A 23,749-nucleotide genomic window follows, 5' to 3' on the forward strand; every position below is an offset into this window, starting at 1 on the left:
TAGTTTTCCTGGGGTTCGATGCTAGCTACCGTTCTAGGAATTTGACCACTAGAAAAACCCTGATTCAAGTCAGTCCTAAGTGGGAACGGCCGGAATGGTTCTGCTTCATGGCAGACTCGAAAAGACCTGGATCGCAAACCCCGTGACATTCCGTGGGAGTGCCAGGCGGTGCTTTCTGGACTCTCTTCCCAATGGGCTACTAAGACGTGTCCTACAAGTAAACAGGTGGACACATTACACAAAACATGTCAGACTTTTGATATTTTGGCTAAAAGAGAGGAGAGAATCACGAAGTGTAATCTACTATCTCCAAAAATGAGGAGACAAAAATAGCATATTCTTGTACACGTGGCAAACTCTTTTTAGCCCTTTCCTTAATCCTGTGATTAACAAAAATGCATTTTTTGAAGTGTTTTTGGCCCTTATGGTCTTTATTATTATGTATGCTTGAATGCTCCTGCCATTTTTGGACATGTTATTAAATTTTTGCTTAAGCTATATCTTCCTTGCATGCGTGACATTACCTAATTTTTCATGAGTGTATCCCAAGCATCTTTCGGGGAACGACAACTGGTAATCTGCGAGTAAATTTTGCAATAAAATCATTGCTAAAATCATAGTATTTCATCCCACAACATGTAAGATATATCCACAATCAAGTGGCACAACATGTAGGTACATCAAGCAGTTCATAGAGCATGTAGTTGTTGCATACCCTGTGTACATTCAATGTTACTGACAGTAGAGAAACATACAATGTGCAATTAGCAATCGGTAAATGATCAGCAACCTTTTCTTTGTCAAAATAGAGATATTTATGTGTCAAACATGCCCCAAAACATCCTAGACATTTTCCACTATATGCGAGAGTTGGTACATGATCTTTCGGGCACACTGTAGTACCTGTACACTAAGTATAAATGCCAAATATCTTCGCCACTAATAATAGTCAGCCAATACATAGCCAAAAAAGGGAAATCCAAGCTCGAAAGCTTCCCGAATCATAGCATACATATGCAAAGACATGTAGAGACTGAGACATGATGATACTGACATTCATGCATGTCATGCCTTCAAGAACTAATGTCATATAACTCCTGTATTGTTCATGTACACCCAATAATCATGTCAATGTAATTTATTTTCAGCTCCAAAATTCAGCATTCAATGCTCTTTTCAGTTCATACATATGCCCATAGTCATGGTCCACAAATACTATCCAATGTCATAGATTGCTTCAAGAAATAATAGATGCTTGTTGTCCATAGTTCAGGACAGATTTTGATGAACCTATTAAAACCTTCCACAACTGAGCATTTGACACTCCAAAACCATGCTCAAATGAATGAGAATAAGGGCATACACATTGTTAGGATGAAAGCCACCAGTGCCCTGGAACCACCTATTTTTTACTACAGTAAACAACCAATCTGCATAGATCTGTGCTAAATATCTCAAAATCTATGAAGAATTTGAAAAGCATTTCTTCTGCAAAGTTGTAGACCACATCAAAATGGTAAGATAGTAAAGGCTATTTCTCCAAAATCCATTTTTGTAGCAAGATATAGCTTCTGCAAAAAACAAAACGGGCTATAGGCACAATCTCCTTTGATGATGTTCTTTCATATCTGATGTCTTTAATTTCAAATGGCCACTCACATGTGCTCAATGAAACCTTATGAAGCTCCCAAACAAGCCACAACAAGCTCTTGCACAAGCACAAAAAGCATAAACCCTTATGTATACCTTCACAAAAATAATGGCAGCCTTTCTTCTTCAGTAGAGACTCTTATCTTCAAGCTCCAGATCCAGACCCCTTCAATGCCATGCTCCAGAGAGCCCATTCATGTTGGCTTTGATACCATATTGAAAGATAAGAGAGACATAGTGGAGTCAAAGAGTGAGCAGTCAACTCATCTCATTCATCTTCATTATTCAATCTCTACTAACATGAAAGAGCTAGTACAACTAGGTTACCACTAACCATGACTAACTATGGTTAGATCAACACCAACTTATTTAATGTCCCACACATGAATACAACTAGACATAGTTATAGGTAATGTTGATCACACACACATACATATCAGCAGTTGAGCTTGAAGTCAATAACTGAAGTAGTAGATACTTCTAGGTAGGATACCTTTGGCCCTTGGCGCAATTCCACATCAGCTTTGTTGCTGGCCTTTTGGTTCCTATGAGAGTGGAGCTCCTTCACTTGGTGCATGTGCAAGTTCTTACACTTTTCTTATGAGATACTACACCCAAGCCTTGACATTGCTTTTATTAACTGCCCCCTCCATGGTTCCTTGTGTTGAAGTGATTTTTGGGGGGCCATGACTGGTGTGATTGCATGCAGAGAAGCCTTTTCCTTTCCTTATGCCACCATTGGTCTTTGTCCCACCTCTTCTCTAGCAACACTTGTGCTTGGAACATCCTCCCATGTGGGGCTCATCATGGCTAACTTTTGAGATCATGAGGGTTGATCCATTGATCTTCTAATGGCAAGAGCTATTTGTTCCTCCTCCTCTTGTCTTAGTCTTTCTTCCTCTTCCTCTTTTCTCTTTCTATGCTCCTCCTCAAGTTTCTTGTACCCCCTCCCCCTTGGATACGATGAAAATCCTTCCTAGGATTGTGGAAGTAAAGGTGTAAGGGCATTCACTACATCCTTGGTGCACCTTATTATTTCAAGAGCCAATCGTAAAAATTTGGGTAATACTCTAGTGTTGCATGACAGTCAATATCTTGTGGATAAATTCCCACCTATGTAATATACGTCAATACATTAATCAAGTGGTCACTAGAGTTGATTTGGCTTGCAATGTGGAGTTCCTCCTCTGTTAGGATCCTATTCAAGTATGGACGTACCATGATATTTGTAAAAATTCCACGGCGCAACGAGCAGAATCTAAGAAAGAGATAGAGATAGAGAGTACACAATAGATAAGAGGAGAATTAGAAAATTTCTTTAGCTCCAAACAACTGATAGAGAGATGGCTCTATCCACCCGTATGCTTCCACAGTGAAGCTTAGATGGCAATCTAGACAGAAGATAGGTGAAGAGCTTAAGGCTAGCTGGAACAACTCTGACTAGGTGAAAGATAGATGATTGATGGCTGTGAAGGGGTTTAGCTTTTATTGCCCATGAAGGTAGTTAGGTCGGCATGACCGACCTACCATATGAGCATCCACTAGTCGGCCAGGGAATATTCTCTTCTATTGGATAGTAGACCAGTTTTACTATCCCATCCTCCATCAAATCATGCACGTAGTGATAGTGGATCTCTATATGTTTGGTGCATGCATAAAACACTGGATTTTTGTGCAATGGAAATGCAACTATGATTGTCACATCTCAACATAGTTGGTTTTTGATCCTGCATTCCCATATGCCATAGGATCCTTCTCAACCATACTACTTCACATGTAGCAAAACAAGTTGCCTTCGGTAGAAGACAATGCCACTATTGGCTGCTTCTTACTAATCCAAGAGAAAATTCCTAAACCCAAAGAGAAACAATAACCAGAAACTAACTTTCTGGAATCACTGTCTCCTGCCCAATCTAAGTCACAATTCCCCACAAGATAAGTTTCTATGTGATACCATAGTCAAGAGTTTCCTTCAAGTATCTGAGCACCCACATCCCAGCCTTCCAATGACTCTCATGAGGTTTTTTTGAGAACCTGCTCAAAATACCAACAGTAAAACTAATATCTATTCTGGTATTACACAAGTAGATCTGACTACTGACCATCCTCTTGTACCTCCCAATGTCTGCCAGTGTTGATGTATCCTCAACAGATAACTTTGCATTCACCTCCATAGGTGTAGCTATCTCCTTGCACTTGGTCATGCCAAATGCCTTCAAGATCTCCCATGCATACTTATTCTGAGAGATGAAGATCTTTCCTGGCTCTTGCCAAACTTCAATTCCTAAACAATAGTGCAGCAAGCCCAAGTATGTCATTTCAAACTCAGAACTCAAAGCCTTTCAAGTTTGGTTGATCATATCTTCATAGGCACCTGTAATAAGAAGGTCGTCCACATATAGGACAATCACTACAGACTTTTCACCATCCCTGTAAACATACAAGTTATCATTTGAGTTACATATTTTGAAGTTTAAGTTAAAAGAACTTATCTATTTGTTTGTACCATGCTTTGGGGGCTTGTTTCAGCCCATACAATTCCTTCTTCAGCTTACACACTTTGTTCTCAAAATGCAGGGCCTCAAACCTTGGTGGTTGAGCCACGTACACCTCCTCCTTGAGATCACCATTTAAGAATGTTGACATAGCATCCATTTGGTAAACTGGCCACTGCCTGTGGGTGGCCACTATAAGTACTGTGCGAATAGTGGTCATTTTGGTAGTTGGGACATTTGTAGCAACAAATGAAATAGTATTTGTTCCCACAACATGGCATTTTGCATCATTTCCAACCATCACAGTGATGGATTCTTGTAGAGGTTGCATAGAACTGTATAGACCTTTCTTGTTGGTCATGTGATGGGAGGCCCCACTATCCAACACCCATGAGTCAATGGTATATTCTTCTTGCGCCAAGAGGAGCACACCTCCTCAATGGTTGCCATGAATAACTCCAATTCTGCTTCAGTTTTATTGATTGTCTCTTTCCCTTTACTTTTAAGGGTACCATTCTTTTCATCTGCCTTCTTGACAAGACAATCTGCGATTGCATGTCCTTTCTTCTTGCAGTAGAAGCAATCTCCTTGAAAATTCTTCTTACTATCCTTCTTCTTTTTGTCACCATCATTTTTGGTGGAGGAACCACCTTTGCCTTTTGCATTGGTAGAGAATGTAGTGTCCCCATTGTTGCTTCCTTCTCGAGCTTTCAGCCTCAACTCCTTCTCTAGTAATAATGCACAAAACTCCTCAAAACTCAAAGCTTGAGGTCTCACTTGAGCATTAAGGGCAGTTACTAGTCCATCAAAATTTTGTGGACAAATCCGAGGACACCTCCAAACTAGCTCCTTGCTAGTCTTTTGCATCCCAACACCAGCCATTTGGTCGCGCAGATTCCTAATCCAAGTGATGAATGCTTCAGCCATCTCTCCTTCAGCAAAATTCTCTACTGCTAGTTGATTCTCCAAGTTTTGAATCCTTGTTTGGTTTCGCATATCATATTGACTCCTTAGTACATTCCAAGCCTCTAATACTTTGGTTGCATGTTGAATCAAAGTCAAAACACTGTTAGAACAACTTGTAACTAAGGCACGCAATGAATCTGCGTTTCTTCATTTCCAAGCTCATAGAAGATCGGCATTTGGAGCAATCATCACACTAGGATTTGATGGGTCGAGGATAGGCTGTGGTTCTACATTAGTCTCCAGTACAATCTCCAAAATCTCATAGGAATCAAGGATAGTTGTAATTTTGAACTTCCACAAGGTATAGTTTGTATCATCTAACTTTCCTTTGCTAAAGATTGATGGACAAATCCTCAGTGTTTGAATAGCTGGTACAACAACACCACCTCCTACACCACTTCCTGATGCGCTAGAACCTCTTTCGAAAGATGACATTGTTCCTCTTTGCTATTGAAGCCTTTGCCTCTTGTAAACTCTCCGATCCCTAGAGCCCCCTGGGCTTTGATACCATGTAAAAATTACACGGCGCAGCGAACAGAATCTGAGAAGAAATAGAGATAGAGAGTACAAAATAGATAAGAGGAGAATTAGAAATTTTCTTTAGCTCCAAACAACTGATATAGAGATGGCTCTATCCACCCGTGTACTTCCATAATGAAGCTTAGATGGCGATCTAGACAGAAGACAGGTGAAGAGCTTGAGGCTAGTTGGAACAACTCTGATTGGGTGAAAGATAGATGATCAATGGCTGTCAAGGGGTTTAGCTTTTATAGCTTGTGAAGGCGGTTAGGTCAGCATGACCAATCTACCATATGAGCCTCCACTAGTTGACTAGGGAATATTCCCTTTATCGACGGGCCAAGGGCGCTGCCCTCGGACCCCCACGAGGGGGGCTAGTCCAAGGGCTATTTTTGCGGCCCTTGGACCCCAAAATAGGGGCCCCTTTTAACTCCCCTACCCCGCAACTCGATTCAATGTGCCTCAAGTTGCTACTTACTTAACTACTCAGTTCAACCTAAAGATTAGACCCACAATGGTCACCTTTTTGCCATCCGGTCACGTAGACCTCATCTGATATACAAGTTAGGACTGGGCTCACATTTGGCTTCTCCTCATAATGGGGGCCTTACAACTTTGAGCACCATGGATCATTGGTGGCACCTTATGAGGGTGGGGCATTGAGAATATCTAACAATATTGTCTTCTAATGGCTTATTTCTTCTCATTGTTTGCTAATACCCTAAATGAAGTTGGGACCACATATGTTTGGTTATACTCGGAAGTCTTGATGGCATGTCATTGCTCCACATCGGTCATGATTTGATAATCCTCTTGTGCCCATTGAATGTGTAGAGTATACCACTTGCGTAAAAATTTGGACTCAAACTCAACTAATCATTTGAGCTCAACAAGTTTCTATGGTGGAATGGAAATTTTACTTTTCTTGAAGGATGTGACTAAGCATTGGCTTCTTAAGGCATGTTCTCTTGAAATTTCATTGGCAATCAACTCTTCTGCAATGGTGGAGGCCTTCCTAAGAACATGGCAAGGAACGTACCTCATTTGCTATGACTTTTTCAAGTAGGGTCCAATTAGCCTTGTGATATAATACTCATAAGCCAAGTACATTATTGTTGCTATCATAGACTATCTCACCAAGTGGGTAAAAGCTTGAGAAACTTGCAAAAATGATGTTAGGATCACGACCAAGTTCTTTTTGGGAGCAAGTAATCTCACGGTTCAATTGGCCCATAGAGTTGGATAGTGACCATTGGCTAATGACCAAGGCACACATTTCATCAATGAAGTGATTGCTCACTTTTTATGCACCTTCTTAATAATCCACATGAAATCCTCATTGTATTATCCTCAACCTAATGGTTAAGCTAAATCCACAAACAAGATTTTAGTAAACTTCCTAATAAAGGTATCCTCCACTTCACATAGTGACTATAACCACAAGCTCATGGCAGCTTTATGGGCATATAGGATAGCCTATAAAATGGCCATAGGACAGATCCCGTTCAAATTGAGCTACGGAACTGAAGTGATTCTACTAGTGGAGTTCTTTGTTTCAAGCTTGAGAATAGCAGTGCAGGAGATATGGGAGCGCAAAGAAGCATAGACCAATCATTTGATAGAGCTAGAATTCCTATTTGAGACTCGTCTCATCACAACCCATGCCCTAATCTGTGACAAGGCATGATGCAAGAGTTGGTTTGACAAGCACGTAAAACAACGAGAATTTGAGCAAGGAGAACTAGTCTTGTTGTACTCTATTAAGGAACAAAAGTAGAAAATAAAATTTAGGAGATTGTAACCTTTCAAGATTTGCAATATTAGTAGAACAAGCAACACAAAACTTGAAACCATAGAGGGGGAGGGCATAGGCTTTTTCAATGAAAGTCACATTAAAAAGTATTATCTTCCATCACATGCACTGCATGAACCTCCAATGATAGAACCACCAATGAATGTGAGAGTTGCAACCATCATTGAAATAGAGGATGAGGATGAGGAAGCAATAGCACTAGCCTACATGGTATAATAGTGACCGCTCAAAAGGTGTACACCTTTGATATGCTAATTGATGAGGGAGCTGACTATAATGTCTTAATGTATGATCCCTGGACCACCATGGGTCAATCCCAATTGCAACCAACCAACACAAAACTCAACCCATTTGGGAGGTAGTCCTATCCACTCTTGGGAAAGTACAAACTAATGGTTTCTTTTGAGAGTGAGAGCCTACCCATAATCTTTTATGTGCTGCCTAACAAACAAGGTGTTGGCAAGAAATCACTATTGGGTCATGTGTTCAAAAAACAAGTTCACTGTAATGTTGACTATGACTCACAACGCATCCACCTTGCCATAGGCAATGCTAAAATAACAATGGCTTTTAGCAAGGGTACCATAGCCTTCCAAAATCCTGGAGTGCCATTAACCCTAGTGTCAACCCTAAGGAGGGGATAGTGCACCACAACATACACCCATTGTGAAGTCCCACTAGCATCTAGAAACCACAACCAAATCTACAAACCAAACAATCAAGTGGGTCTTGAAGCATAAACCATAGTTTCACAAAAGTCAATCACTCGGAACTCATAGTTTTCATGCCTCACACTCTAGACCTAAATGGAGAATTTGGTACTCGTATGATGTACATGTGATTAGGCTATGCTAAGTTCCAAAAGCCCTTTTGTGTGCCCAAGGTTACTATGAAGGTAACACCTTAGTGTGGTTGCCTAAACTCAAAAGTGGCATGTATAATCCTCAATCTCATACTCCAAAGAATAAGGCCCAGAAACGTAAATCAAAATAGGATAGGAGAAAAACCAAGAGGAAGGATGCTCAGTCCATGAGTGCTCTGATGGTCTATCAACCAAAAGCTCAACCAAGTGCCAATAAGCAACCAATCATAAATGAGCTCCCACCTAATAACTATGATGTGATTACCACTATTAAACCAGACAAAAAATTGTCAACTAAACTCCAAACCCAATCAACTTCTCAAACCACACTTACCAAACCCAATGAGAATCCCAAAGTAGAAACAACACATACCAACCTATCTAGTCCAACTAAACCAAAGCCACCAGTAGGCCTTAAGTTGTCACATTAATGAAAATCCATTCTTGAAGTGGCTTCCAACATGTTAATGGACACAAGAGATGTTTAACAATGTGCATTCGACAATTGGACTCAACTTTCACATTGTTTGCTAAAAGTTACGAATGCTTGGACTTGAGTGATGGATCACAAAAGTCTTAAATTGATTTTCACCCAGAATGAGCTCAATATGAGGCAACGTCGATGGATTGAAGTATTGGAAGAATATGACTTTGAAATCAAATACCAACCTAGAAAGGAGAATGTAGTTGCCGACACACTCAATCGCAAGGCATTTCTGAATTCTCTGATTTTGCAAGATCCATCAACAGCAAGATCTCTAGCCACAAAGGTATCCATGCCAAACAACCCAATTCTTGAGCTAGATAGAGAAGAGGCATGTAATGACCCAACCTATTAGAAATTGCTAAGGGAGATCCCCATCAAAGATCAAGATTCGAAGCTACAAACAAAGTACCAATAATTCTCTATCAATAGTGGACTTGTCTACTATAGGACAAGATTATGTATTCCGACAAGCCAGTCACTCAAGCAGAAGATACTTTGGGAAGCCCATGACTCCCCTTTCTTAGGACATCTTGGCTATGCCAAGACCCTTAATGTAGTCAGGAAGAGCTATTACTGGGATAGGCTCAACAGTGACTTTCTCAAATATGTCACGGAATGTTTGTCTTGTCAATGCATTAAGGCCAAACATGTCAAAATGCCAAGGAAATTGCAACCACTTGACATTCCCCAAATGAAATGGGAATTCATTATTATGGACTTTGTTGTTGGCCTGCCCCAAGTTCAAGGAGAACACAACTCCATTATGGTCGTGGTAGATATGCATACCAAGGTTGCACATCTTATCCCTATTAAGACAAATTATAAAGCCTCAGACATTGCAAGGTTATTCATCAAGGAGATTTTCAAACTACATGGGTTACCTAGAAGAATCATTAGTGATCGTGACTCTCTCTTAACATCACACTTCTGGAGGGCTATCTTTGAGCCCAGTGGGACTCAACTCTGTTTCAGTACAGCTTACCATCCCCAAACTGATGGTCAAATGGAACGAGTCAACCAAGTCATTGAAGATATTCTTAGGGCACACTACTATCACGAACCCAAAAAGTGGATTCAATATTTGCCATTGGTTGAGTTTGCCTACAATGCTTCTTACCAACAAAGCATTCAGATGACCCCTTTTCAGGCATTGTATGGGCATGATTGTCGTAGTCCTTTGAGCTTTTCGGATCCAACCTTGAGGGTTGAAGCTTCAAAGCAGATGCTGGAAGATATGGATGACCAAATCAAATCAATAAGACACGACATCCAAGCCGCCAAGGACAGAGAGAAGGCTCACGCAAACTTGAAACGTCAAGACAGATCCTTTGTTGAAGGTGATATGGTCTTCATTCGCGTACGTCCAAAGAAGAGTTCCCTATCCTTGGGTAAATGAAAAAAGCTAAGTCCAAGGTACTATGGACCCTACAAGATTCTCAAGTGCCTAGGGCCTAATGCTTACAAACTGCAACTCCCTGAAAACCTAAAAGTTCATAATGTATTCCATATCAGTCTATTGAAAAAGTATGTGCCTAACCCTAGCCATGTGCTTGATGATCAACAAGTTGTAATGCTGAGCCAAGGAGTCCTTGAGCTACGGCATGACAGGATCTTAGATGTTAGGGAGAGGCATTTGAGATCCAGGACCTTGAGAGAATACCTCATCGAGTGGAAAGATTACCCCAAAGAGGATGCCACTTGGATGGATGAAAGTACTCTCAACCAACAATAACCCCAGATCTTCTCGAGATGAGGACATCTCGATTCCTCTAAGGGGGAGAGTGAGAGCAGATTTTTGAGCCTGGGATGTGCCTAAAACTTGCCAAAAAATCTGGAGTTTAGGGGAAAAATATTTAACATCGAAGGCGGCGGCTCCAACTAGGACGATTTTAAGCACCAAGTGAAATACGACTTTTAAAAGGCGCCCAAGCGACACTTGTGGATTTTTTATAATTTTTCAAACTACCGTGTGGTTTGTCAAGAGTTGCCAATCAATGCGGGATGTCAAGCCGGATGCACAGAAATTTATAGCACTCGAATCCGAGCCAGGACGGGGAAATGGCCACAAAAGGGGCAAGATATGAAAAGGTGGACATTTGAGAGGGCCAAAAGGGGTACCCTTTGGGGGAATTTTAACCCCCCTTCAATTTTTGAGTTTGGGGGCCATCAAAAAATGTGGAGAGAGAATGGAGGAAGAAGGCGCCATCTTCACGCCGAAAAATGCGACATGTGGAGATGGAGATCATGATTGCAGCCTGCAAATAACCCACCTAATCGATCATAGCCCCGATCTTCTCCCTCTTTGCCGGTCTTATCGCCTGTCTTCGCCCGTCCAATGGTGGCATGAATGAAGAGAGCCAATTCTAGTCTTTCTCTCCCCTCCCTCCCTCTCCCTTCAGCGGCTGTTCTTGTGTGCAAGAGGAAAATGAAGAATGGTGAAGGAAAGCTTGTCCGGATGAGACCGGATTGCTTTCGGATCAATGTAGACATGAATATTGCTGATCTTGAAGATGCTGGATATTGAATGAGGGCTGACACGCAGTCCTGTAGCAAAACCGAGATCCCGAGACATGAAGCCTAAGCGGCAATTCAATTTTTATGAAGGAAAAATGAAACTTTATGCTATTTGATTGATGAAACATTGTTCTCATGGGCTGAATATGCAATATGATGTTGTTTTCCATGAGTTTTAATAGTTTATAATCTGAAAATTAGAAAATCATAAGTGATATGGCTGAAATTAATGTTATAAAACTCGTAAAACATGTGTTTAAGGGTAAAAATGGGTTTTTTTGCAAAATGAACGGGAAATATGAGACATAATGCATACAAAACCTGAAATTTTGCTCTCAAGGAACCTAAGAGCCATAGCCCATAATCAATTTTAATTTCTAGTCATTTTTTATTGAAGAAAATGGAGAAAAAAATACCAAAAAATGGTAATAAATGGGTTTTAAATGGGAGAAAATTAGGAAACGATAAAAGAAATTTTCCAAAAAATTACATAAGTGTTTGTGCAATGTATAATGAAGGTAGAGCATGAGGTTGGCCTTGGTTTACCCTCGTTTCTATGGTTTTGTCCGTGTTTATTGCTTTCTCTATAAAGAAATACACATAAAATGACTCTTTCACCTATCAACGAATGCAAAATATTAAACGGTAGGGTGAAAGGGGAGTTTTAGCGTCAAAGTACAATCTTAAATCTGATTTATGTGTTGCATCATGGCTATAGGCCGTTGTTTAAAATAAAGGAAGAGGCAGCATGAGCGTAAGGCTCGGTGTCTCTCCTCGTTTCAATACATAAACGTTAGCATGGAAATCATGGAAAGATTGGTTTCGCACGATACACAATGCTGATTTTCTTTTCTTTGTGCACTAAACCATTCACATTATGCACTATGCATGGTTCATGGTATCAACGGAAAAGCTCTTGGTCCGCGAGGCCATGAGGGTGTGTTTATCTATCATGAGCATGAGGTCCGGCTAGTGCTATAGCCAGTGCCGGTCCATTTTAGGTCCCATCAAAGAGAATGTAGTATTTCCGCAATGAAATATTAACGACTCTAGATCTCGAGAAAAAATGGTTCAAAGTAATCTTCCGCAATAGAAAACCTTGGGCTAAGTGCTCCACCCTCACGCATCAACAAACACCAGCCCCGCGTTGCGTATAGAAAGTCGTGGCTCAAAAGCCATAGCTCACCGCGGGAACACCCCTTCACATGAAAAAAAAGGGATAATTTTTGCAAAAAAAAATTAAGTATTAACTCCCTCCCCTTCAGCTGTTGCATGGCGGGGAGAGGGAGTATATGTGGAGCTTGAGGGGCATGGGAAGGAGGCATGCAGCTCGCCACTTGTGTGGCTACACCCCCACTTCAACCCTATATAAGAACCCCCCCCTTCCCAAGCTTGAGGGGAGAGGAGGGGAAAAGGAATCGTGTTGCCCACCGCCCTGTGGAAGCTGCCCGCTGCCCTCTGCCTACCGCCGCCAGGTTGTGCTACCATCGTCATCATCATCACCTTCATCATCATCATCATCATCATCATCATCATCATCATCATCATCATCATCCTCATCGTCATCTTCTTTATCATTTCCATCACACGTCATCCCTGTTCAGAAGCTTGAAAGCTTCTAACTAAAGCTTCTATAGGCCTAATTCACTCGTGCCTCTCGGGTTTTGTCAAAAACCTGTCTGCAAGGCCCAATTTTTGCGCAAGGAAGTAATCTCGGGCAGAAGTGACTTCGTAACGCATAGGAGAGCCAAGGGAGAGTTGCTGAGGTGAAATTTACTACATCAATGGCTCCTAAACAAAAGGCAAGAGGAGCACACACGAGAGCTTCCAACCCGAGTACAAGAGTGGACAATGTGCCCCGACTTTGAATACCCAGGTTCCGAAAATTAATTCTGCATGGAAAGAATGCATTAAGCATGTTTTAAACTCTCGTAGGGATGTTTAAATGCCTTACGAAATTTATATACTCATTCGATCTACAAGTTCAGTTGCATGTCAAATACTTGCATTTGCTTGCATCTTCATGGTCAAGGGTAGTCGCATAAGTTGAAAGTTGAATTTGTGCAAAGGCGTCCTTGTTGCATCATGCAAAGGACAGGGCATATAATACATAATGCACTTATGTGATAATTTCCCAGTTGTGTCTCGTGTATAAGATAATCATAGACGGTCATTAAATGATTTCCAAATAGTCGCAATGCATGGGAAGGATTTATGAACTTTGCAAATTGCATGTGATGATAGTAAAATTTTAGGATGGGTTACGTGCTAAAGGAAGTATTAAATCAATGATGGACTCATGGCATTCACTCATGCATGGATTTTTTTTAAAAATCAAAGTTTGAATGCATCCTCATTAAAAAAATTAAAGCTTTGATTCCGTTGCATTAAACGTAGGGTTTATAAGAATAGTTCTGAATGTAAATCAACACCGCATAAGGCAAGGAAAAGAAAAGATCACTATAGACCCTAACGTTACAAAGAGGTCTATGGTCTTGAATTTGCATATTTGCATGGAATGATGCATCTCACCTATCTTGCAGTTACTTACATCTTTTAGGGGAAAGTACTTGCAAATTTAGAAGAAAGTATTTGCATCTTTAAAGGGAAGATCATCGTTAATCATAGGTTGGTTAGATCAACTAAGAAATTCACGTATAATTGAGTATCTTACATGAGAATCATAAAGGTATGATTAGTTAGCATATGACAATCACCTCAATGTGCTAGGTAGGGTTAAGCTATGATAAAATTCTGCCTAGTATCGCACTTGGGATGCCGACTTAATACTTCCAATCTTAAAGGTCCTACCCACATCCACGAAATGTTAGGATTATTTAATTTCCGTGCAAGAATGATCTAGGGTTTTCACCCTAAGGATCAGTTGACCAAATGCTAGACTTCCATAAGGAATTTAGGAACCCTAGGGCTAAAGCATTTATCGGCCTAGTGGGGTTAGGTTTGGATTGGGTCAATAGGACTCCCAAACCCTACAACTTGATCAAAGGTATTCTTGACCAAGGAATACCGTGTGATGAGAAAAATAATCCCACAAGTAAGGTGCTGACATCTATCTCGTACAACAAGCTGCAACGTCCTATGGTCTTGTGTCTAAATCACAAAATAGTATTGCCACTCCTTAGACCAAGTTTGGCGAGCTCTAAGTGCAAGTCTAATTTTCTAGAGGATGAGTAGTCATCCTATTACATCACTCTTCCTTGAGACTTATCTGCCCAAGCTAGGGGAGTTACAAATTTGCCAAGAAAGTAGTTGACAACCAAGAAAGGGCAACGAGATTGCCCAAGAAGCAGTTGACCAACCAAGAAAGGGCGATGAGATTTATTGGCCTTAATATAAGGAAACCTAAGGTATTGAAAATTTGGATTAACAGGGTATAAACCCTAACCCAAGGAAAGAGGGTAAACAAGCAACTCAGCTTACGAAACCCTTGGGATCTTGCCAAGTCATGATTGATTTGGGATAGAATGCTGGAAGCATTCGGGGAGAAGGAATCGCACCTTAGCAGTTGGCCATACAAACGACCACTAGAATGTTCGTGATTGTACACTTAGGTGCACTGTTTGTACTTCTTTGCTCAAGGAACTAATTCAAGAAAAAAATCTAATGCTTCAGGTTGAGAGTGTGGAGGGAGAGGCAGTATCAGCTACCTCTGACTGTCTGCCTGACCCTATCCAAGGGGGTTGTTTAGCCGCGCAGGGTACGTAGACCGAACCCGCCGCGAGAGGTCTCTTCGTGGGTGCTACTTGGACCACGAGGACGCTTGGGTGCCAGGGGAGGCTCTGGCCGTAAATCCATTGTCTTCGGATCCTACGCAAGAGGTTGATGTGACTCGAGATGGGATCTCGAGGCCCGCATACTAGTCAATGGGCAGAACTTGGAATAGCAATCTATGAGGTTTGCTGGAATAGCCTTCGGGCAGGTTTATTTGATGTATTCCAAAGACTGATAAATAAAGATCAAATGTTGAAAATGAACTTTCTTGATATTGTTTTTCCATGTGAGTGGCTAAGTTACGTGAAGGAACCGGTGATTAATTGGCTAACTAAGGAAGATGTTTTTTCTTGTCAAACTAAATGTGGTAGGTAATTATATAACTAAAGCAACTCGAGGAAAGTGCAATGGATATGACTTTAGGTATGTCCTACGGAAGGGTGGTCCCAGTTGGCCGGGAACTTTTCTCAAAGGAATTGACAGCAAGGTAACAATGACCTAGAATCTATAGAGCAAAGTCCTGATTTATGTTGTTTTAGGGGAATGGAATGGGACTATGCCTTACGGTGTCGAAGGATTTGTGAAAGCAATGTCGCAACCACAGAGGATCTTGATTAATTTCAGAATAGAAGATCAATCAAGTAAATAATCAAGATAAGAAAATGATGTTAACTCTATTTTACTTTTTGTCAATAATTGAAGATGAATAGAAAGCCAATTCAGTTTACAGTGGCAATCTCCACAACATGTTCTTCACTCTTTAAAGTTTCCAGATTAACCTGTTATGACTCCAATGACCTGTGAACACACTGTCTGATTTTCTTGCTGTATTTCTAGGATTGATGACATCAACAGCTCTGACATTGTTGCTGTGCCATAATCTTAATTCTTTAGACCAAGGCCTTTCGTGTCTTTTCCACCAAAAAAAAAAAAGTCTTTATTCTTCAGCAAGGTTGACAATCAGCTAAGAATAGTTACATCAAAGGGGTAACTGTATAACAGCAACATTCTGAACTTTCTGATTAAGCAATTCAAGCTTTTCCACTCCACAAGAGCTCAAAACAGAGCTCATGCAATATCAGCATGATCCAAAATCCACCCTCCGAAATAGAGCAGGGGATGACATCTTCCTCTGTTATATCCGATAAGTTTGCAACATCATTAACTCTTATGAATGATTATGCTGTAGATAACAGTTTCAAGATCTTCAGTGAATAAAATCCCGTGGACATATTTCCACATTCATTGTCCAATTTCCCACACAGTAACAAGTTCTGGACTGTTCTGTATTATAGTTATGGGTTTATGCTTTTACAAATACCCTGCACTATTCAGTTCAGAGACAAGTAGATAGACCAGATAGAGAAGTACAGGTGTGTGCTAAAATCGAAGTGAACACCAATATCTGTATAAAGGTATCCATAACGACTCTGGTGCTAGAAGGAGCCACACTGCCAAAATGAACAAAATGGTATTTGGCATGTTATCCAAGCTTTGCTACTTCACTTCCAATAAGGAAGTGGTCATGGCACAGAGGCAATGCCTCTTTCGCTCTTGATGCAAAATTAATCTGAGGCACCTCCAGCTCTACAGCATGCTAAATAGGCCATTTCCAAGACATCACAAGTAATTGAATTTGCAAACTGCGGTAAAGCCAACCGTGCACATTGCTGTTCCAAGCTGTCAAAGCCCTTGCACATTCACGTTCAGAATAGTGTCACTCTGAGCAACCAGAGCAGAATCAAAGCAAAAATTAAGCAGATCAACACAGAATTAAAGAGAGATTGGTTTCCCCAACACCTCTGTGGTGGATTTAGAATAGATATGTTGGTGTCCAGACCATTCCAACAATCCAAGAAATGTGCATCTTCGACACCAGCAACATTTCGAGCAATGGCACCACAGATTTCACAGATGCTGCCATGGCTGCAGTTACCAGTATCTACTATCATCGATTGGAGAGGCCTACCTTCTTCTACTCATCATAATAGCCTTCTTTTCCTGGGGTCACTGCCAGTCTGCCATGCCTGAGCCCTCTCATTTGTCCTCGAACTCAGGGCGCCCTCTCTCTCTCTCTCGTGATCTTCCCCTGCTCGGGAGTCGGAAAGAGCCCGACATCCAGCATATAATCGTCTTTTGCTGCCTTTGACCGCTTGAAGCAAGTTTTGTGACTCTTCTCATCTCTGCCAATACTGGACCTTTTCAGTCATTTCTGCCAGAAAATATGGTACCTCTCGCTCCTCTCCAAACTCATCTGATGTATCATCCTCCACAGTAGCTTCTTTGGCATAAGCTTGCATAGAGCGTCCTCGTCTCTCAGCTGTGATCTATAGTGCTGCTGGTGAAAATCTCAATAAAATCAATAGAAACACAATGACCTGCTGCTTCCAGTAACGTAATTCTTAAACTCCCCAATAAGCACCCTATTCTCATCCAGGATCTTCTGTACTTTGCTGAAGCTGCTGTTAAGCTCTCTTCTTGTCGATTCCATTGCAGATAAGGAAAAGCTTCCTAAAGCGTCTCAGTTCATCCTCATACGAATCCAGTGAGGAATTTTTCCCCCCCTGTTCCTCTATCTTTTGCACACGACTTCCCCCTCCGTCCCCCCAAAGCACGGCTCCTTTCCCCTAAAGCACGGCTTTCCTGTCCCCGAAAAAGCCCCTATCCACATATCTTTATAAGGTGAGGAAGACATCGTTTCCAGAATTCCATCTCCTTTTGGCAAAGCCCACAACTCCTCCATCTATCTCAGCATAAATCATGCTGTTAATGAACCAAGGCGGTCTCCTCACAGTAAATAGGACATTGCCTGATGCATCCATAATAGAAGCAGTGAATGGCCGCCTTCGGTGTAGAAATTGACGAAGCAACCAATGGCTTGATTCAATTATGTACCCAACCATCATTAATCCTTCTTGAGGGTCCATGATAACATATCGATTTGCTTGTTCAAAACCAACCAAAAGATTGGCCCACTCAATATTTCGTGTAACTATAATATCACTTCTTGCAAGTAAAGGTGCAACTTTTGCTTCTTGGGGGGTTTTTGGCTGCAAAATTCCCACCAAAGGTTGGCTTGGTATGGTTGTCCCAAGCCGAATTGACGATGGAACGGTTTGCCAGTCTCTCCAAACTCTAAGAAACCTCTCTTTCCTCAAACGATCTGCAATGCGCCTCTGTCTCTAAAATGCTACCACACTTACCATAAATATTAATAAGTGTGCTAAAAACAAAAACATCTCAAGTGAAGCCCTTCATGTGAGCATCTATACTCATACGCAGAGAATAAATGTAATCACAACAACTAAGTGTACATAAAGTATTAAATCGCACACACAACTTTCGGGTGGTTTTCACATCTCGAATGTGCAGCAATACGACAACGGGCAGAGAGGTCGAGCTTCGCATCCCTCTCATTTCCCATTCTCCTTGAACCAAGTGCAGTATAAATCTGCTTTGACCCTAATGTTTCTACGGAAAGTAGTTCGTCTGGGCCTCGATGCTAGCTACCTTCTAGGAACTTGACTATTAGGAAAACCCTGATTTAGGTCAGTCCTAAGTGGGAACGGCCGGAATGCTTCCGCTTGATGGCAGACTCGGGAAGACCTAGGTTGCAAACCCCGTGACATTCCTTGGGAGTTTTGGGCGGCACTTTCTAGACTCTCTTCCCGATGGGCTGCTAAGACGTGTTCTACAAGTGGACAGGGGGACACGTTCCAGCCACAAAGCCAATGATAGAGAAACATGGGATTTAGCTTTGACTTCAGTGATATGCTTGTGTTGAGGCTTGGTGCTTTGTCAACCCACCAAGCCTCAAGACAAGAATATTACTAAAGTCAAAGCTAAAGAGCAAAAGAGTGGGCAACTTGCAATGAAGGGAGAGTGAGAACCCTAGTGCACCGTCTAGCTCAGGTGGAGAAAGATATGGTAGTCATTGCTAAAAGCAAAGTAAAGGCCACCCATGTGGGCTTCCAAATGTAGCAATGCCCCTCCCTGGATACATTTTCGGATGTCATACAAGCAGAGGAGAAGAATCCATAGAAGCTATTAAGAAAAAGCTAGGAATGGCATGCAAGGGCGTGAGGGCAATAGGCTTGCAGGCGCCGCCACAACTTGTAGGAGTTGGCCTTAGCTTGGAAGAGCAGTGTCACTATCTCCTATTGGTAGGCCTAACCCCACATGAAGTGGACGTGCTTGGATTCACTAAAGGAGAACAACAGGAGCCAAGGCAGGAGAAGGAGGTGGGCATAAACTTTGAAATGGGATCGCACGAGGAAGAGCTTGTCCCACCACCTCCTTCCTCACGGGCTGATGAGTAATGACACACATATACATCTGCAAAAAGAAAACTAGCATGAGAGAAAGATGAAAAAAAATGGTGGAGGAAACAAGAAGATGATGGAATGCCAGAGGAGTAAGGGCACCCCCAGCACCTATCCCACCATGTGAGGACAATTCCCCAACAAGCTTCCACACTGACCTTGTAATCTGGGAAAGGCAAGAAACAACTAGGAACCCCTTCGACTTTAATTTCCAATTCCCCACCACCATGCCTAGAGTTTTGCCCATGAAGGTGGTGGAGGAGTTGATTAATATCGGAGGCAGGCTTGAGGAGAAGTGGCTGAAGGAGAGAGAGTAGAACCCCACACTATGGGGCACTGAAGATGCGGAATTTTGGCAAAACAAAGTTTTTGAGATACCAAGGTTTATGGTTGGTTATGGATGCCAACCTACATGGAGAAGGAGGATCTGTGATGCCAACATGGACACTTGGATGACCTTTTGAAACACTCAACCCTTCGAGCAGAAGGACCCAACTTTCATACCATACCCTCGAAGGGTGGGAGTGGATTTTAACTCCAGTGTCCATGGCCGCTATGACTTCCCAATAATTTATAATTCGCATTGTACTACATATGAAGATGCCCTCGTTTTCACATTTAAAAATTTGTATGACACCCTAATCCACTTCATCAATGAGTTCTCTTCATGCCCTAACCTTGCCTTTATTACCACCTATAATTACCTTAGATTTCTTAGGATACTCCTTAGGCAAGACCCCACTCCTCAGGAGCGCAGCCTCCTAATCCTCTATTTTGATCCTAATGCTGTAGATAGTTGCATGATGGCTCGAATAATGATGCGAGCTGCTCTACTACCCTCTTTTTGCTTAGCTCTTCTACATGACATGAATGATAGCTGCTTCGCCTGACAATCATCCATTCCTCTTCACCACCACCTTTCAGGTTGTCCCCCTAGACCTCAAGGGGTATCTCCAAAGCCACGAGTTCCTTGACAAATCTATTAATCCTCCTTCCCTACCTCACTCAGATGACAAAGACTAGCTTCTGTATAAATATGTAACTTTTTAAAAAAAGGGAACAAAGAAAATGGAAATGGAAAGAGATATAACACAAGGCACCATGAGTTGCACGTCACCCATAGTCACTCCACCTAGGGGTTCTCAAGTTAGGTGCGTCCGGTGGCCTCAATCGGCCCAGTGGCTCCTTGTCTAACCCCCTAGCCCCTTTTTGATCCCCCACTACACATGCTTAGAGCACCTCAAGGGCAAGACATACCTGGAGAGGTAAGACTCGCCTATGGTTAGACATGTCACCCTAAGCTACCAGCACCACACCCCCTTATGCACACATTGGGTCCTCAAGTTAGGGAAAACACCCAGGCTTGAACTCCTAATTCCACTAACACAAGCACAATGCACCACACGGCAGATCACACACCCCCAAGTAGTGCACCTTTTTTTCTTTTTAGGTACAAAAAAAGGCACAAACTACCAATTTTGGAGGCCCCATCATCCGTGCAATATGCCCTCGGCCTCCATCACCTTAACCGAGTGATCCATTTCTTCCCAAGCCCAATTCCCATGAGACCCCATCAACATCGACTTACACATCCTCCCTTTCTCATCGAAGCTTCAGTAGCTCAAAAACGCAAGTGTCCTAGAACTAGCACCTACTTAAGAACAATGCCATCTTATGCGATGATGTCACCATGCAGGAAAAATAGAATAGAGGCAGCCCATACTGAGGCAACCCTAGTCAAAAAGTGAATGAAGAAGCTCATTTGGAATATTGCAAGAGAAGGCAACTGTGGAGGACCAAAAGATGGATCCATCTAACACCATTTTCAATTTCAAAGATGGATCCGCCCATCTGCCTCTCTCCACGGAGGGATTCGTCCAACACGATATTTAATTTCAAAGGACAAATCCCCTCAACACCAACATCAAAGAGAGATCCAGCCCAACTTCATCTCCAATTTCAAGGGCTAGTCATGCAGCACCATGTCAAGAATGTGGGAGAGAAGGAAGGAGTCTCACTTGTAGCTTTCTTTCTTGCACAATGGGGGAATACACACAAGGGTGGAGGCTGAAAACAATTTTCCTCTTCTTAGTTGTGTAAGCCAAAATAACTCTCATACAAAGAAATAGAAGAACCCTATATATGGGTTTCAAACCAAACTCAAATAACTAAGGTGGCATACTAATTGAGCCACGAACTAGAGTAGATAAGGATAGCTATCATCTAGCTATTATTCATGGACGGTGTACCAACCGCATCTGCAAACTGACAAGTCGGTGACATAAATGCACAATGGTCACCCTGGCATATCACGAGTGGAGCTCGATATCTCAACACTCCCCCTCGAGCTCAATCCCAATTCCTGCACACCAAGCAGGTCTCTGAACTTGCGCAGCTTCTCTGCGCCCAATGCCTTCGTGAATATGTCAGCTACCTGATCCTCTGTGCTGACATAAACTAGATCAATAAGACCTAGTAAAACCCTCTCCTGCACGTAGTGATAATGCACCTCAATGTGCTTTGTTCTAGCATGATAGACTGGGTTATTTGCCAAGTGTATATTACTCATGTTGTCACAATAAATGACAACTGGCCCATCTGTAGGTTGATGCATATCGTAAAGTAGCTTATGCAACCAAGCTACCTCACATGCAGCCATTGCTGCACCCCTATACTCAGCCTCTGTGCTCGACAAGGCAACTGTAGGCTGTTTCTTGCTGCTCCAAGTGACTGCAGCACTCCCAAAAGAAAACACATATCCACTGGTAGATCGTCTATCAGAAATACTACCAGCCCAATCAGCATCAATGTATCCATGTAACTGTATCTGAACCCCAGTCTCATAAAATAGTGCAATGTGGACTTCACATATCTGAGTATGCGTCTAGCTGCATCCAAATGTGGTTTCCTTGGAGCCTACATAAACTGACTTACCAATCCAACAGCATAGCTCAAATCTGGCTTGGTAATAGTCATATAAATCAAACTTCCTACTATGCGTCTGTACATAGTAGGGTCTTCGAGAAGCTCACCTGCATCTGTGCTCAACTTCACATTTTGCTCCAAAGGAACTGAAATAGGCTTACAGCCTGTCATCCCATATTTGGACAGCATGTCCAATCCATATTTCCTCTGCAAGAGCCATATCTCACTTGGTGATCTAATCACTCAATGCCCAAGAAATAACGCAGCTCTCCCAAATCCTTCATCTCAAACTTCTGCTTCAATAGCATTTTCACATGAAGGATATCTTCATCACTGTCACCTGTCATAATCAAATCATCAACATAAATGACAAGTAGCATAATACCTTTCTCTGTTTTTCTCACATAAAGTGAGAAATCTGCCTTGGAAATCTGAAAGCCAATAGTGACAAGATACTGTCCTATCTTGTTAGACCATGCTCTAGGTGCTTGCTTCAAGCCATACAATGATTTCTTCAACCTGCAAACAAACTCAGGATAAACAGCATGCACATAACCTGGTGGCTACTCCATATATACCTCTTCTTGCAAATCACCATGCAAGAATGCATTCTTTACATCCATCTGATGTAAAGACCATTCCTTTGATGCAGCCATAGCAATGATTGCTCTTACGGTTGCCATCCTTGCAATCGGACTGAATGTTTCTTCATAATCGATGCCATATGTTTGTGCATACCCCTTGACTACTAATATTGCCTTGTATCTATTCACAGAACCATCTGCATTGTGTTTCATCTTATAAACCCACTTACAACCAATTGCATGCTTATCTTTAGGCAAAGGTACCAATTCCCATGTAGCATTTGCTTCCAAGGCATCCATTTCTTCATCCATGGCTTTCTCCCATTTTTCTTTTCCCATGGCTTGGTCAAAAGAAGTGGGTTCTGGTTCCTGTATCACTTTGACCATATATGCATAGTGAATGGCTGTAAATCCATCATATTTCAGCCTATCCACAGGATACCTAGCTCCGGTAGACCTACACAAAGTAGACTCACTTCCAGGTGCTCTCAAAACATCCCTGGTCTTCCTTACTCCAGGTGTAACAATAGAACGGATACCCAACTCATCATCAATGCTTTATTCTGAGCCACTAGATTCACCATCCACATAAGAGTGACCTGCATTCACATCAAACATGGGCTGATCTACCTTCTCTTTTCCTTTTCGTGATACCTCCATACCACTATCTGCATTGCTTTGAGAAGATTCTCCTGATCTCAATCTGCCTGTCCATGGCGAAGAATGTGAACCACTGCTAGAGGACGCTCCAGGTCCACTAATATCTTGTGACTGCTACTGTGAATTCTGTGCAGCATTACCATTTTGTGCATCTACATTATCAATCACATTTACTCGTTTATACCAGCTACTCATCTCATCAAAAACAACATCTCTGCTC

The sequence above is a fragment of the Lygodium microphyllum genome, chromosome 15, assembly GCF_053477565.2.
Source record: "Lygodium microphyllum isolate KBCC chromosome 15, Lygodium_microphyllum_v1.1.10, whole genome shotgun sequence".
Taxonomy (NCBI): domain Eukaryota; kingdom Viridiplantae; phylum Streptophyta; class Polypodiopsida; order Schizaeales; family Lygodiaceae; genus Lygodium; species Lygodium microphyllum.